General features: G+C 45.7%; 1 long non-coding RNA gene across 3 annotated transcripts in view; it reads left to right on the top strand.

Moving 5' to 3' along the window:
- Nucleotides 1-14,055, top strand: part of LOC143161880 (uncharacterized) — a 304,778-nt gene that overhangs the window by 287,457 nt on the left and 3,266 nt on the right. For all 3 annotated transcript variants that reach the window (XR_012995610.1, XR_012995609.1, XR_012995611.1), the window contains 4 exons: nucleotides 3,100-3,267; nucleotides 4,261-4,630; nucleotides 8,245-9,076; nucleotides 9,978-10,265. This is a non-coding gene — a long non-coding RNA (uncharacterized LOC143161880). The remainder of the gene's footprint in view (nucleotides 1-3,099; nucleotides 3,268-4,260; nucleotides 4,631-8,244; nucleotides 9,077-9,977; nucleotides 10,266-14,055) is intronic.

Genomic DNA, 14,055 nt, shown 5'->3' with positions numbered 1-14,055 from the left:
TCCAGGGCCGAAATGCTAATTAGAAGCAGCGCGTTTGGTGTCCAGATATTTTGTATGTTTTAGAGAGCAGATTACAGCGCTTGGGGTTTCCTGCGGGTGCATGAAATACGTGCGTGGGCCGAGGCTGCCTGCGGCTGCAGGGCGGCAGCCGGGCTCCGGGGCGTCCCTGGCCGCGGGAGCCGGCGCCTTGCGTGCTCGCCCAGCCGGAGCGCCCCGGCCCAGCGACCGGGCGGCAGGGAGGGGTTGGGGAAGCGGGGGCGAGCATTTTCCTCTCCCGCGTGGGGACGGGAGCGGCCCCCTTATGCTGCCGGGTCCTTCCCTTGGCTTCTTTAACTGGGGGCTTTGCAGGAGCCAGCCCAGCTCCCGGTCCCTGCTGCTCCCTCCCCCTGTCCTCGCCGAGGTTTCATTACTTGCTGTTAGTGCCTGGAAACAATAAAGGATGTGGGACTGGGCTTTTATTGATTATTTGTCACCCTGTATTTGTCAGTTTCAATAACTTTTCCTGAAGTTTTACTTACGGGCACTTGAGCTTTCGGATTAGGCCAGCTCTGCGGATTGCAGTGAGGGGTAATTATCCGCTGGCCTGCTTCCCTGCAGCCTGAGAGAAAAGAGCATTAACGTATAGAATGGGCAGGATCCGGCCTGACATCCCCCCCCCCCCACCCCCCAAGCGCTGCCCGGGCGAGAGGCGGGAGCAGCCAGGAGCTCGCCGCGGCCCTGCCAGCTGCCCCCCCTGCCCCCCCCCCGCCGCCCCCCTCCCCGCTCGCCCTGCGCGGGGTGCAACGAGCCCGCGGCCGCTCTCTGCCTCCCGGGTGCTTGGGGCGGGGGGCTCACCCAGGCGCCTAAAGTCCCCCCCCTTCCCCGGTTTTGGAGGCGAGAGATCAACCCCTAAGAGATGGCCCCGCTCCCGGGGGGGGGGGGGACGGACCCACGACGCTGGGGCCCGAACCGGGGCTTTCGGCAGCGGCCAAATCCCCGGGATTCAATTAAAAAGCTGGCTCGCGCCGCTGGCGGGGAGGCGAAGCCGGGGGATTTGTATTATGAAGATCGACTCTTCAAAACTGCCCGCCTGGCAGCCCGGCCGCGCTCCCGCCGGCGGAGGGGACCCGGCTGCCCCGGGCGCCCCGGCCGGAGCCCCGGCGGCGGGGGCTGCGGGGACCTGCCCGGGGGGAGGAGGGGCGCGTCTCTCGCAGCCTTTTCAGAGAGGGACGTCAAACCTCCCTCGAGAGAAAAGACCTTATCTCTGGCCGTCTTCCTCCTCTAATAACTTTACTACGGCTTCCAAGCTATGCACGCTGCTCCATACGTGCTGCAGCTATACTCATTTGTAAGCACAGTAAAGGCAAGCTAGTGTAATCGTTCCCCGGGCTGGCAGGGTGCCTATCGTGTACAGTATAGCGTTTGATGTACTGTGTCTCATACCACTGCAAGCTAAGAGACAAGCGAACACAGAGTGCCCAGTTACACAGGATTTAATTACAGCGGAATGCATTCTCCATGCTGATTAGGAGAAAAATCAATCGGGGGCTTATTTGCCACAATGAACCAATAAAAAAACAATTTATTAGAGCAATAATCTCAGCCCCAAATGGTCTAAATATTATTGTTTCAATTGCATTGAGGGAATTCAGACTGAAAGTGTTACAGAGAGAGCATCAGGGAGTCCTTCTCCATGAATTCAGCAAGAGTTTCTACCCTCTTTCCAGAGGCTAGCTTGCCGTCTCAGAGATCTTTGAAACAGGGGGACGAGTTCCCCTATTTCAGGTCCAGGTGTCTGGGTTGCTGTAGCACCTACAAGGCAAGATGCTCTGCGGTCCGCAGCTATCTATGCCAAGAGGCAAACATAGCGTACAGCTTCCCACTGGGTCTTAAAGATTTCCTGCTTTCCAGTGATTTATATGTGAAATTCCTAGAAGAGGGGAGGCCACACAAAAGATCCCCACGCCATAGGCCGAGATAAATGCCTTGTTATAATACCGTTAGAAAAACACCATGCGATGTGCCAAAAATTCCCTGGTAGGGATGGGGGAGAAAGGCATTCCCTCCGGGAGGGTGCTGAGCACCGGGACCGGGCTGGGGTGCGTGGGGAGGATGGGGGGGACAGCAGTGCCCTCGCTTCCCCTCTCCCACGTGAAACCGCTCCCTTCTTCTCACGATGGACTTGCAGTTTGCAGGGTGCTCCCCTGGGAAGTCAGTGGGAGGCTGGAGAGCGCGCAGGTGATGCAGTGCCGGTGGGCCAGGTCATGCCGGGAACTGCGGGGTCCCCTAGAGCTTAAAGTCTGTGACTCAGGAGATGCTGATTTTGCTTTACAGCTTTCTGTAACTCCAGTCATCTCTGTCCCAAACCGGAGAGGACCTCATTTCCTGCTCAGTGCTCTGCCAACCACAAGGTCTTTTCATAAAGCTGCCAGGGGTGCCTGGCTGCGGGAAGGACAGTCAGTGTTTGTCACCAGGGAATGAGCTGGCATCATAGCTCTAATCTGAGTCAACAACCTGGATAGCCCTGAGCATGACTTCATAAATCATGCTATCTAATTGAAAGGCACATGCTTATATATACAGTGTTGTTCAAAAAGGATGCATAAAATAAAATGCAACAAACACTTCTTTTCTTCCCACTAGCCTATTAATCAGTCACCTGATTGTTTCAATTTACATTATTTCACGCAGGAAAAAACAGGGAAAACATAAAACCATCTTGTACAGCCATAATAAAAACACAAATGAGAAAAATCATCTCTTAATGAGAGGCTTAGCCTTTTTCTAACACATCCCTAATAATAGGAAAACTTTAAGTGTTTTTAATTTAAATTGTTTTCATGTTTAATTCAAAATCGCTAAATAATATTATCATGTGTCTATGTATCTATTTAGCATCGAGGCGTATGATATTTCAAAGCAATTGAACCAGTTTTGAAAGGAGAAAGAGTCCTTTACCGTGCCTGTATTCACTTTTTTTAATGGTGGTTAATACACATACGCTGACCCGCCTTTTTCTCATCCTTCCAGCAGAAATGAAAATAAATCTGGGACAAAAGATCAGTTATGTGCTTTTTGCTTTTCACACCACTATCTCCTGCTTTATTTTTTCACCCATAGGATCTGCGGGATCTCCCCCTGTGAGAGGCAACTCAGCAGCTCGGTCCCCTCTGCCATCTCAGCACTGCCAGCGGAGAAGCTCAGGAGGAGCGCAGAGCAGTGGCTGAGCAGCAATTTGAATATTCATATTTAACTCTTCAAACAACAGAAGATACTTCAAAACCATGTGTGAGACAAAATGACATTAAACTTCCAATCATTAAACCTCTGTTTAGCTGTACTCCAGAAATGAGCGGTTCATAACAAACGGGGAATTCTGATTGACAGTTTGCCGTCAGGAGCGCTTAAGTAGGATTTTTCCAGCTATAACGCAGTGTACTCTTCTGTGCTCCCTTTCGCAAGATGCTATTTCAAGTATAGGAGCACGAGGAAAATTTACATAATAGCTTCATATATAGTATGTGATTGCTCTGAAATTAAGAAGCACCAGTTTTTCTCTTATTGTTTTGGAAATGAAGAGTGCACTTTGTTTTCTTGTTTACTTAGTGAGCTCTCTGATCCCTTGATGTGTTTCAAGCATTTTCTCCCAGCATCACGAGACCTTGCTCACCTGGTAAATTTTATGTGTGAAATGATTAGTGTTCAAAGTGCCTGAAAAAAACAACAGTAATGATGTCTAATAACTTTTTTCTTTTTTTTTTCCCCCTCTTCTTAAATAATATTTCATGGTACGTTAAATGGGTTACGCAGTCTCTTCTTAAGAGACCCAAGCAACGTATTGCTGCATACCTAATGTTTTCATCCAGCAGCTAGTTTTTAAAAGGAAAAAAGCCGAAGGCAGCCTGGAATCCTTCCCTGAGCCTTTTCTCAGTTTGTTCTGAATTTGATAAGAAATGGTAATAATTTGGAGATACATACAGAAAGAAAAATAAATATTATTTCACAATAAACCTCTTAGTGTGTCGTTTGTGATCACAGGCAGATACTAGAAATGCTACTTGTTAAATCCACTGAACATTACTTTTTCAGAAGTCAAAATGTTTTTAGCCAAACTGTTTTCTCGATGGTTACTTCGGGTGTAACAGTTAGAGCCAGAGTAGCCCAAGGAGAGAAGCAAACAATTAAAACATTTACGTATTTGATTCTTGATAGACATCTCTACAAGGTAGGTTTTAACATTTTTTTTCTTCTTAATTTTTTTTTCTTTTTTTTTTTTTTCAGTAAGAAGGATAAGCTTGGAGTGCCCAGTCACCGTGGTAACTGCCAGAAAAATTCTCCTGAAGTTTGAAGAGGTCAGCTAACGGGGTCAACAACTCTGGCCTCTCTCTGAGCTGGGCCTGGCAGGCTCCATCCTGCGGTTGGGGTGTTAGCGCAGGCTGAGCCCTGGGAGGTGGACCATTCCAGCTCTGATATAAATTTTTTGAGTCAGTTCACGGCCTGGACTCTCCAGGTGGCCTCCAAAATCGATTGTGACCTTGTGACCCTGTCTAACGGAGGCATAGCATCCAACCTAAGTAAGGATTTAGCCAGGAACGACAGCTTTCCGCTGAGTGTTATTGGGGACAGTACAAACAGTTTTGGAAGCAAGGAGGTAGGTATGAGGAGTAGAGGTCATTAAAAGCATATTAAAAAACAATTTAAAAAATCCTTGTTAGTGGAAAGTTTTTATTAGCAGTAACCGTTCCTTAAATAAACTCTTCTGGCAACTATTTTTTTCTTCCCTAACAACATTATATCAAGTATTTCAGTGCATTGATATATGAAAAATTGGCACTTTATATATTCCAAACCAAACTAATATTTTGTCTACCTCTGGATTTTGAACTTGTAAATGAAACCGACTGATTTGTGCTAAACTAGATGTCTGTGAAGCATGGTTTTTTCCTCAATATAAAAAACCCATGAGGCTGCTTATTAAAGTGGGTTGTTTGTTTTAGGAAGTAACTTCTCTAATATGTGCATTCTTTTTGGATTCAAAAGGCTCTTAATCTGTGTAATTTTATTTTTAAACTAGGAAATTAAGTAACATTCAGAATAGTGTGGAACGAAAGTGTGAGAGTTTCACAGGCTAGTTCCTTTACTGATTTGTAATACAAATAGACAAGCCACAAATTTGGTTCTGTATTTTTGTAGAAGAAAATTGTGGTCATACTAAGATCATACGGTATTTTTTCCTTTAAGATTTTAAGCAACAAACTGTGTGGGAGAGGGAGAAGCTGCTGCAGAGGTCTGATTTTGTTATCAAATCTAGAAACTTGCCCTTCCGAGCAAGTGGATTTGCTCTTGTATTTTGTTCCCGCTTCTACAGAACCTCAGCTCCGCATGCAGTGCTCACGAGTAATCGGTAGTCATCAGATGAGTAAGTGGAACTACACCGAGGAGCAAAGTCCAGTCTCCCAGGTGGAAAATGCTCTCAGACTTTAAGTGACTTTAAAACTGCTCTGAAGGAAGAAAATTGCATTAATGTTTGCTCCCAGCCTTAGAAGAATTATGCAAACTTATCCCAGCGGGAATCTTGCCCAAACACTTCTTGTGCCTTGCAGGAGAGGGCCTGGCTCTGATGTCCTTCTTCCCAGTCACTTACCCGTTGAGCAGCTCCCCTGAGGTTGGAGGGGCCGTGCAGAGACGGGGCTATTAAATACTATTCAGGAGTGTCTGAGCCTCTCTACATGCTAAATATCACTGTACCGCTGAGGAGTCCCATAGGTTACAACAGCAAGAGTCTCTAGCCTTTGATTGTGGAAACACCTTGCTCTGCAGAAAGTCCCCCAAAATCCATGGATGCCCATTGGCCAAGGTCCTACCTCTCGTAGGGTTGGTGCAATCTGCTCCGGTGGGATTATTTGAAGAGCAGGAAATTAATTACTAGGAAAAAGAAGGGGGGCAGAACTGTGCCCTAAAATAATTTAGGGCCCAGACATGCACGCGCAGATATCAGTGGCGACACTCTATTTAATTCCACCCTGAATACTAATCGTAGTTTGTTGTTGTCGTCGGTTTTTAACGGAACTATGCTGAAAACAATTTATTCACATTAGCAAGCATGTTTATTCAGGGGAGTGCCTTGTGTGACTAAGCTTGGCAAGACATAGCTGACAGCCCTCGGTGAGGACCAGCACATTTGCTTGGTTTTTCAGAAAAAATATTTAAAAACAGGAATGGTGAGCAGCTGGAAGGTGAATCCTCAGTATTTTCAAAAGCATCTGCAGAATTTTTAGCAGCTTTTTTTTTTTTTTAATACTTATATCTCCTTTGTAACGTGAGCATACAGTGCACCAGTTCTACCTGACAAACAGGGGATCACTTCTAAAACAGATGATACAACTATTCCACTGGAACTTTTGGACCAAAATTGTCCCAAACTTTCCCCAAAGCCTCAGGCTTGGAATGAGGAATCGTCGGCAGAGGGAACAACAAGGGGATCTCAAGAGCTTGGACTTGCTGCAAATTCTTTAGTGTTGATTTCTGTAGATCCTGTTGAATTTATAATCAACTGCAAATCTACAAACATCACTTGAAACAGGTCCTGGGCTTGCATCTTTTGTACCTCTTCACCTTTTTCAGTTGTTCATCTCTAGTACAACTGGGATGTGGAGTGCCTAGAGGTGCATGTTAGCAGTAGCTGCAGTGGTACTATTCATCTTCCTCATCCGCTTCAGCTCAGTGAAGCTCACTCAGATTCATTTGATTCCTTGGAATGTTTTCTGAAGTGCAGGCTCTTTTAACAGAGTGATGTATATGAACGGGCTTAATACAGCGTTAGAGACGAACGGTCAGAATCACCAAAGGCTCTGGACTGGTGGTTCCCAGCCTCTCCTATATGGATCACTGATAATCCATGAGGCCTTGGCAAGGTTGCTGCAGGTGGTCTGTGGAACTGCATTAAATAATAATGTTCTTAGTCTTCAATTAAAATTTTGATGAGAAGAGTGTGTGGCAGTCTGCAAGAAAATCTGAGGACTGAGAGTGATCTACTAGCCTGAAAGCTCTGAGGATGTCTGCTTTACAGGAATGCGTCTCAGCCTGTGGTCCATGAGGCATTAGAAGGTATTTTGAGAATGTTTTCAAATTAAATACATGCCCAGTTAAATGAACACACTTTCTTACTCAGGCAAGCAAGCAAAAGAAAAACAACAAAAAACCCCACCTCAAAATAAAATGAAGAAAATAAAAGTAATAAATGAACACTGAAGCCTCAGCCTCGTTTGTGTTTGCTTGTATCTAAAACCCACATTCCCAGCCCTCCGCAGAGACTGAGAAGTGCTGCTCTAGAAAGCGGCATGTTGCCACAGCCTGGATCAGGGCTGGCAAAGGTCTGCGTGTTCTGGAGGAAGCAGAGAGGGCAAGCGAGCACCGCGACTTACAGGTGCGCTGGCAGAAGGTCCTGAACGAGCGCCGCATTTCCTTCTCCTTTTACTTCTCCTCTCTGCTTTGAGTGTGTGCGTGGCTGGCATGCAGAGGAAAAGTCAAACTAATTCTGATGCTTTTCCCTATTCTGGGTGGACTAAGTCAGAGAAAGTGCTTACGGCAGCCTTTGTGGAAGGGTTACAATGTAGGTTGATACTTTAGGAGCTATAGGAAGTTCTTAATCCTTCCCTGCCTATGGGACTGTCATTTATAGACCCGCTATTGTCTCATCTTTTATAAGGATGTTTCCTTACATTAAGGTTCCAAGAGCAACCGGACTTTGCCATTGTTCACAGCTATTTCAGTTTGTGGCTTAATGCACATCTAATATTCTGTTTATGCTTTCACTGCTCTCCTACGCAGCAGACTGTACCTACACACTGGCTTAGGTGACATCATTCTCAAAACATTCATTTCTGTGTTTCTTTTTTTTTCTGATTTGTCTGTGCATCTTAATTTTGCATTAACCTAGTTTATTACAGGTAACATGATAAAGCACGTGGAACTTTATGCATTTAGTTGGTAATTTCATGTTCAGTTCGTGTTTGATGAACAGGCACACTTGCTTATAAAAAAGCTTCTATGTGTTGTTTTTCCACCAGGTTGAATCCTTTTTATAAAAAAAAAATCTCGTAATATATAACAAGAATGAATTCAGCCATGAGCAGACAAAATGGAAGTGTAAATTATTTTGGATGTATAAAATTTAGCGTGAGGTTAGTGGTGGCTTAATTACAGGATTTTTTTTATTGCTATTCATACAGACATCCATTGTTTTCTGCTTTGATTTATCTCCAGCTCAGCCCCCTTCAGAACCCCATTTCTGGCAATCTCAGCAACACGTGGGGGTCTGGCAGCTTCTGCAGACGTTGCCATCTTCCCTGCACTGCTCCTTCTTCTACGCTGTTACACCAGCTCCACAGCCTGTCATTTCTCAGAAGCCCTTAATGATGCCTTTCCTCCGTCATCTGCCCCACAGCTCTTCCAGAATCAGATGCTTTTGTCAAAGTTTTTCAAACCAATCTGGAAATAGATACTGAAATAAAGGCAGGTGATCTGGTGATCCGGTGATCGGGTGACGTTCTGCCGCTGCCTTCCTGCCCTGCCTTGGGCAGATTACTGACCTTCTCCAGAGCTCAGCTCGTTGTTCATAAAATAAGAATAATAACAATAACAACTTCGCAAAGTGCTTTTATATGTCTGAAAGATTGGATGCAAGTGAAAAGCTACCTAGATTTTGTCAAACCTAACTCTACCTAACGCTCTCCACCTTCTCCACTGCTGTCTTTTAGCTGCTGAAGATTTGCCAATAAGCCTTTTAGAGCCAGGCTTCTGCTTCATGCCTTGATATAGCGACATTTGGGCTTTTAAATTACCCTTGTGTTCATAACATACATAGCAGCGCTGATGTATTTTTTTTTCCACACGCATTCTCGCTTTGCTGAAAAAAAACCCCTGAACAAACTACAAACAGCTCAGCGATGCACGGTCTCGAGTGCCCGGTAACCCTTGTGTGCTCCAGGCAGCGCCCAGCTTTATCGTGGTCATTAGTGGGCCAGCGCACATCGAAATGTGTGATCTATTCCTTCCTGAGCCCCAGTTACGCCTTGCTTAGCAGTTCCTCTCGCTGGTGAGTTGCTCTTGTAGTTTCCAGTTATGTAACGCATCTCATTTTGTGAATATGTGAATTTAACAGCTGTCAGTGTCAGCAGCGGTTGTGGGGGGTGGGGTTTTTTTTTTTTTTTGGCAAGCTGGCATTACTCATCAGTCTCATGGTAGTTTTGTTTGAAAAATGCTTGTGTTAGAAAAAGTGGATTTATCAGCTCAGCACTGTATGGTGCTAGCATGCAGCACAACAAAAGACAAGTGCTCATTTCAGTAACGCTTGCAGCATTTCATGGGGCCCCCAAATAGGCTGAACAAGGCTTCTCTGGCAACTAACCTCAAGTACAGTGGGAAACTGTTAAAGTGGCAGTGTCACTGCCTGGAAAAGGGATTCGGTTTTCTTCCATCATTTATTGCTGCTTTTTTTTTTTTTTTTTTAAAGACTGTGAACTGCATTCGGAATTTCACTGAATATTGGAGAAAAAAGAGGCCTAACTGAAAATGTTGTGCTCTTACAAGCGCTTTTTTTCTTGTGGTTTCTTGGAGCGTAGACCAAACTGTCAGTCTGTCCTTCCCAAAGTGGGTCTGTTTTATGGGGAAAAATAAGATACTTGCAGCTTTTTCAAGTAACGCTACAAAGTCAGTCGTGCTGCAGTGTTTCAGGGAGAACTCATTCTCTGTTTAAATCAGTTTATTTTCAGAATAATTTGCTGCACTTACACTTTCTTTTGTAACTGCTCTTCCAGAATGCAAATACAACCCGGAGAGTTTTCTATATTTAATTGAATGTGTCAGGTGGTTAAAATCAAGTTTTAAAAACAGTATTACATATGGCAAACGTGTCAAAGCCTTTGTTCACATATATTTAAAACAAATGCATTTTCCAGTCTTTATTTATTTATTCTCTCTGTTTACACTCCATACAGATGGTGAAGATAAACCAGCAAGTTTCATTTTTGCTGATAAATTGTCTTTTACATTTCCATGTTCTCACATACTGGCAAGATGCTACAACCCCCATGTGACAAAGATCAGAGGGAAATACTTATTTGAAGAAATCTTTGTCATTAGCTGTATCGTAAGTTTTAGAAAAGGTTCAATTTTATAAAATGCAAATTCTGGACTAATTGTTCCTCTGCAAGCCTTTACAATCGCTGTAGCTGCACAGTGAATCTGCTACCCATCTCTACTCAGCTATCCAACAGAAGTCAGAGGTGGGTAAAACGTCTTCAGAGATCTGTAAATCAGTCTGGTTTTAACTTCTATTTGTTAAAATGTGATTGTTTACCATAACTTGCATCCAGACAAATGTATCTAAGCACGCACAATTTTAAGGCTACACAACAGGCAAATGAATCCCTCCATGGGGGCGCGCGTGCGCACACACGCACACACACATTTCTGTGTGTTCACCTCCACACGTAGGTGTGCTCCAGACGCTGCCGTGGCTGGGTGGGAGGAATGGGTGTGCATGCAGGTCCCATCTCATCCGCCGGTTCACCGTGGAGAGAGGTGGCTACAGTGAACTGTCTGCTCTCTGCAAGGATAGAGTTTTGTGGTTACCGGTTGTCGGAAAGCCTGTAACATTTCAGACAGAGATGTAGAGGCCAGAGACTTAAATGCACTCCGGCATCACGTCGTGACTGCACACACAACGTGCAGCCCCTTTAGCCTCCACACCCCTGCCTGGAGTGTCCTGCAGCATCCTGTCAGCAGCGGCCTCTGGATACCAAGAGCTCGCTGTGATTAACCCGTCGGGATTCAAACCTGTTTGACAGCGTTGCGGTAGCCGGTAAGACATTTGCATTCAGCTCGGTGGGTACTTTCTAGAGTGTTTCCGAAGTAGTGCCAGACGAGGCACAGATAACATGCCAAAATGATGCTTCAGGGAAGCAGGGAACATATTCAGGAGTTCTTTCTCCCTTGACTGGAGTAAATTTGAAAGCTATGGAGAGGTACCAAGAACAGGCTGGGGAACCAGGCTTTGAGGGCATGGAAACTGTTGAAGACCTTCCATCACCAATACTCCGATGCCCTCTGTCTTGTTCCCACCCAGGGCAAAGCCGTGCGGAAACTGCTCACTGCCCCTCCGGGGCTGTTAGTGAATGATATTGCCTTCCTGACTCACTGTACCCTCATGTTTGTAGCTCATCCTCTGGCATCTGGCAGGGCACTCGGGGCCAGGTACACCGCAAGACCCCGGTGTAAGAGTGTAACTAAGAAATGCGGTTGGAAAGGCCAAGAAAAGGTTATATCAGTAACTGTGTAAAGGTGGGGGTGGCTGTTTCAGCACGGAGAGCAGGTACTGAAACATTTCCCCCACACCTACCGCAGCAAAGTTGTGGTCGTTGACTTGAGTGACAGGGGAATGGGAGACTGGGATATCTCAGCCCAAATTCCCTTAAGCCTTGGCTTGATGGGTGAGATCTTGAACATAGCCAGAGCCTATGACATTAAAGGCTTTATAAAAGCAACAGTGCCAGTTTAAAATCAACCTCCCACATTACTAGCAGCCCCAGCAGGTGTAACGTGATCCGGGCAGCCCAAGCCAGCGAGTAAACAAACTGCTGCTTTCTGAAGGAGTTGCACCAGAGAAACACTCCTAACTGGGTATTACACTGGATATTTGCGCTAAGTGAGCTGTGCTGCTATTGAAAGACCTGTGAAAATGGACAGGCTCCTGTGACTGTTGATTCTCCTTATTCCAAAACGAGGTAGGGGGAAAACTGTAGGGAAAAATTTCCCTAATAAGACTGTAAAGTTTAGTGGGATTGGGCCTGATCTGTCTTCTTGAACTTCAGAGGCGTCTGTTGCTGGGTTTCCCGAAGCCAGAGGAAACAATCCTACTGCTTCAAAACTGCCAAGCCAGTCAGTGGCATTTAATATTGTCCCCAAGGAAGCTGTTTCCCTGCTCTTCCATTGGGTTCCCAGTCCCATCTCCAGTGAACAATGTTAACTTAAGGGCTTCTTACTCGGCTACAACACTGGTCACTTTTTCCCTAGACCTTCTCTGGTTGTTCCCTTTTGTCCAGCTGCACCATTTTACATGATCTCGGTGTTACTGCCTGGCTCCCTAGCTGGGAGAAGGGCACGATAGTAAAAAAAGTGCATCTGTAGAAGTAGAGTCCGGACCTTGACAAGTATTACGGGCTTGGTACGCTTGAAGACTCACTGTGGGGTCCTTGGAGAGTGCAGACTGTAGGCACGCAGCGCCAAGTACCAGCGGTCCAGCTCTGCTCCAGTGTTTCTGCTTCCCAGCCTGGGTCCCATCCTGCCCCAGAGAGCCTCTCCCCCCTCCCCATGCCCACGCTCTGGTTACTCATGAGTTATGATAACATATAAGCAGCTTAGAGAATTCTTATCGGAATAAGTTGAACACAATGCAACATTTAACTCTTAATGACAGCCACCTCTGACTGTGAGTGACATGTTATAAATTATGTTTGAACTGGATTTTTTTTCAGAGGCAGATATTCCCCCTGCCACCCAGTCAGCCCTGTAACGTTGCACTTGTGGCCTTAATCCCACTTGGATGTGTGCCCTGCTGCCTCCACTTTCCGTCACTTGGGTACTTTAGTATTCTTGAACAAGTGAACAATCTTTGTTTCTGTACCTTATTAGGCCAAAGACCATAGCAGCTAGCGATGGCATCAGCAGGCCCTGCAGGCAGGATTCTCTGCAGACACAGCCAACCTCCAACAAACCCCTTTTTATCCTCCTGTTTCTAGGAAGAATTATGATGGTGGTGCCCTGCTGTTGATCAGTCAAATCTGTGGTAGGCCTAGAGATAAGTCCTGTAAGTGTGGTGTACTGTAAAACAGCGGCTCCCATTCATTAGTAGCTTGTGTGTAATAAACCACCCAAAGGGGGGGGTGGGGAGGGAGAGGGACGAGCAGCTGCAGTATGCAGGAACAAACAACACAACTCATTCTTGGGAGCCAAACTTTCTAATTTGCTGCTGGGCTGCTGGGAGCACTCAAATTCTTTCTGATAATACGCTCGTGCCCTCCGTGTCTCTCCCTGCGTTTCCCAAGTCCTGCTCTCTAAAAGTCCCCGAGTCTGGGATAGCTTCACTTTGAACCCAAAACACAGAGGGTAGTTGAATGGGGAGGAGGGGAACACATTGGCCACCCAACGTTTGCAGGCTCCGGCATAAGAAAGCGGTGGACTCGAAGGCAAGTCGTTCTGCTGGGGAATGGCTGTTGCACGTATCTGCTTGTGCAGTGAGTAAACAAAGCATCACATGGGCTGCAGAGCAAGCACGAGACGTGGAGCAAACCCATGCGTATCTGAAGCATGCAGGAGGGACAGAGCGTCTCAAATGTTGTTACTGATTTAGAGCCTGGTGGAATATTTAGAAACTTGTATCTCCCAAGAGGCAAAAAACCCCAAACAAACCTCAAATCAATAATAGCTGAAAAATTATTTGGCTTGATTTCTACTGTTTTTTTCACAAGTTCCTGTAAATATTTATATGAGGATAATATTTCCCTGTTGCCCTGTATTGGAAACTGCTTATAGGCATGTGAATTTAAATAGAATCTGCTAAGTATAATGTAAGATGTTGCATGTGTTGAGAAGTCAGTAGTTCCTAATAACTTGCATAGCTGTGAGTACGTTGGTGCTTTAGGATCTCAGCCTTGGACCCTACAACTGCCTGTATAACATTTCAGACCAGGAATTGAAATTATTGTGTGTTGCACAACTGTTCTCATAGACCAGACCTTCGTGCTAAAGTTTGTATTGTCACAAGAAAATGAAATTATTTTCAGATAGATGCTGCTCTGAAGGACCGCTGTAGCCGTGCAGGAGATGACAGTGACTGCTTTTTCACAGTGATGTGCCAGGCTGTGACGGTGCTTGGACTGTCTCCTAACATTTGTATAGACAAGGGCTACTTAAATGGCAAATTCAGGCTTGGGCCAAACTGCAAGTGCTGTCTATGTAGACAAGACAAAGGCTCAGATTGGAGGTTTTCCACTTTCCTGCAGGAGATCCGTCTGT

This window comes from Aptenodytes patagonicus, chromosome 6 (assembly GCF_965638725.1).
Source record: "Aptenodytes patagonicus chromosome 6, bAptPat1.pri.cur, whole genome shotgun sequence".
NCBI lineage: Eukaryota > Metazoa > Chordata > Aves > Sphenisciformes > Spheniscidae > Aptenodytes > Aptenodytes patagonicus.
The sequence above is the reverse complement of the archived record's forward strand: the minus strand, read 5'-3'. Positions and strand labels throughout refer to the sequence as shown.